Below are 3,111 nucleotides of genomic sequence, written 5' to 3'. Positions count from 1 at the left end.
TTTAAGAAAATTCAATAAATTTATGAAATTAGGATTTTTTAAGAAGATATTAGCACCATAAATTATCAAAATATCTTCAATAAATATAAAAATATACCACTTATCATACTTTTCAACTTGAACTTTGCTCGTCCTTGAGTAAAGAAAGAATTTAGAATCAAGTATCGTTTAACTTAAAATCTCAAATTTTACCAAATAATTTTCAAAAGGACCACTGATGTTCAGTAGAGTGTAAATGAGGTATGTCATTGGGATATTAATACTAGTCAATATGAGAGTTAAACTAAGAATACTAAATCTTTTCTGAACTTTTTCAAATTATCGCTACCTTTATCTCCAAATCATTCACCTTCACATGGACAAGTATATTGTTACTTCCGTCCTTCATTTATTGATTGATTTTTTTTTTAAAGTTATACTGCTATTGAGTGTCTTAACCTCTTAAGCTTTTTGTTTGACCCATGTAGCGAGTTTTCTATCAATGACTCCCAAACCAGATGACTTTAGAGCACTAGATATAAAATATCCCTCGAACCTACTTACTTGAATCAAACAGGCTACGAGTTAAAACTAGATTTACAACAAAGCTTCTTTGTCCTTCATACCTTTTGACATGAAACTCAATGCTTGCTTAGGCAAAGAGGCCTGGTTACTCAGCATGAAGTACTTGAAAACTTTTTATTTATTTATTTTTAAATATATAAAGAAATATATAGTTACTTTACATAAGTCCATAAGAAGTAAATTCTTCTTTGATGTTGGTAGAAAGATTTAGAAATGCTCAAAGAAAACTATTTAAGTTCTAAACTTAACTCTTTATTGAGTTTTCTTAATACTTGATCCCTCAATATCTCACAAACTCTCTGATCTGTGCATCAATTTTTTTTTAAAAATATTTAGTTTAACTTAATTCTTAAGTGCAATCAGATGCTTAAATACCAAATACTAACTTACTTGAGGACTTAAATTTTTTTTTTATTCTCCCTCCCAACTTAATCAATATTGTCCTCAATGGAGTAGAAAAAATGAACGGTGCATGTAAAGAGAAAGAAAAGGAGAGATGTCACCTGATCCATAAGTCTTTTCAAAACTGATTCTCCCTCCAACTTAGTCAAGATTATTTTCAGATCCCTACAAAAGACACTAAGTAAGACTTGATTGACCTAAACAAAATATAAAAGATAGCAAAAAGCATAAAATTAAAAATTGAGTTGCCTCCCAAGAAGCGCTAAGTTTACCGTCTTCAGCTAGACCATGCTGATTCTCTCACCTATCCCATGTCGAATATTGGATTGACAAATTCCAATGGTTTTGGATTGCCAATATTATGAAGATGGCCTATGATAAATTTCAGTATTTTATTATCAATCTTCAGAAAGTATTTTACATCCCCATTTTTAATTATAGTAAGATAATTTCCAGATCCTTGTTTGTTGAAAATTTCTCCTATTTGTTCTTCTGTAATGCTCATAAATTGAGTTTTTAGTTTAGGAGTTAAGTTCGATGCAATGGATACTGAAAGGATGTCATTTGATTCTAAACATGTATTCTCAAGTGTGACTGAGGACGATTTCAATTCTGGAGGGGATGGTGATTCTAAAGAAGAAGAACCAACTTCTAAGGCTGAAGAAAATAAAACTTTTGGTGGATATATCTCGGGTAGCTCATCAGCTCTCTTCTCAGTATCAATTTCGGGCTCAGATTCTTCTATTGGGTTAGCTTCAGTACTAACCTATTTTTTTAAATTTTTATTTTGACTAGCATCAGTACTAGCCTCTCTCACCTGGTCTGAATATGGGTCCTTAAGAATCTTATTACTTTTAAGCTCAAAGATTACGTTGTCATTTTCAAATTGAGGATTCTTAGGTTGGACATTGGATTGATGACTAGGTCTAGGTGGTTGATGAGTGGATGGGTTGTTCCTAGGATTTGGTACTGGTTGGCTTGGGAGTTGATCTGATTCTCTCCTCATGGTAGACTCAGCTAATTGTCTTATTTGTGCTTCTAGCCTAGCGATAGATTGTTGTTGGGTCATGATCAATTATTGTAGTTAGTTTAATCTATCATTGGCTAGATTAGTCTGTTGAGGAGATGTGTATGGTGGCTGATTTTGATATGGTGGCTAGATAGATTGACTAGGCTGACCTCTATTGTAGGCATAATTCTGGTATGGAGGCCTACTCTGAATGTTTTGCAAAAGAAGAATTTAGGTCTGAGCCTGAGTCTGTTGGGGTCTCCAAGAAAAATTAGGATGGTTCTTTCAATCTTGGTTATATGTGTTTAAGAATGAATCATTAATAGGACTAGAGTAACCTTGAGTAGCTTGAACTTATTCTTGGATGAAAGGTGAAAACTGTGCAGTCGTGGGACATTCACTCACATGATGGGCTAGACTAGCACAGATAGAACAAATCTCTTGATAATTAGGTGGTGGTGTGTATTGTGTAGGAGATTGTTGACCTAATGCTAGGAACTGATCAAATTTCTGGGCAAGAAGGTCGACTTTATCTAATCTTTGGGCTATTAGGTTCAGATCGGCCTTAGGACTAGAGTCTGTTTGCTTGATCTCAAAAATTCCTACTCACTTTTGGTGAGGGATTGATCTTTTATAGGAGGATAATGAAGTATGATTGATTAAATTTTCACTCAAAGTTTCAAATAAAGTGTAGGCTTCATTCTTACTTTTACTCATGAATGCACTCCCACAAGATCATCTACCATCTGTCTGTATTGGTCACCTAAATCCTCATAAAAAGCTTGAATAATTTGCCACTTAGATAGACTATGATGTGGGCATTTTCTAAGAAGTTTCTTAAGTCTCTCCCATGATTCATGAATTTGTTCTCCTGGAAGCTGAGCAAATCCAGTGATGGCTCGCCTCATGGTGTTGGTTTGACCTATGGGATAGAATTTCTTAAGAAACTCGTGCTGCATTTCAGCCCAAGTTTGGATTGGTCTCCCTATTGTGCCAAGCCAGTACTTGGCTTTGTCTTTGAGTGAGAAGGAGAATAAGGTCAATCTAAGTACATCATTAGTAAAATTTTGAATTTTCACCATAGAACAAATTTCTAAAAACTCATCCAGATGCATGTAAGGATCTTCATTAGTATT

At 34.1% G+C, this 3,111-nt stretch overlaps 1 non-coding gene across 1 annotated transcript; it reads left to right on the top strand.

The window, feature by feature from the left end:
* Positions 1 to 2,779: 2,779 nt before the first annotated feature.
* LOC140858991 (small nucleolar RNA R71) lies at positions 2,780 to 2,886 on the top strand. Its single transcript, XR_012142392.1, has one exon. It is a non-coding gene; the product is annotated as a small nucleolar RNA R71 (small nucleolar RNA).
* The last annotated feature ends 225 nt before the right edge of the window (positions 2,887 to 3,111 follow it).

The sequence above is a fragment of the Elaeis guineensis genome, chromosome 6 (assembly GCF_000442705.2).
Source record: "Elaeis guineensis isolate ETL-2024a chromosome 6, EG11, whole genome shotgun sequence".
NCBI classification, from domain to species: Eukaryota; Viridiplantae; Streptophyta; class Magnoliopsida; order Arecales; family Arecaceae; genus Elaeis; species Elaeis guineensis.
Note: the sequence above shows the minus strand (reverse complement) of the source record. Positions and strands in the feature narration are given on the sequence as shown.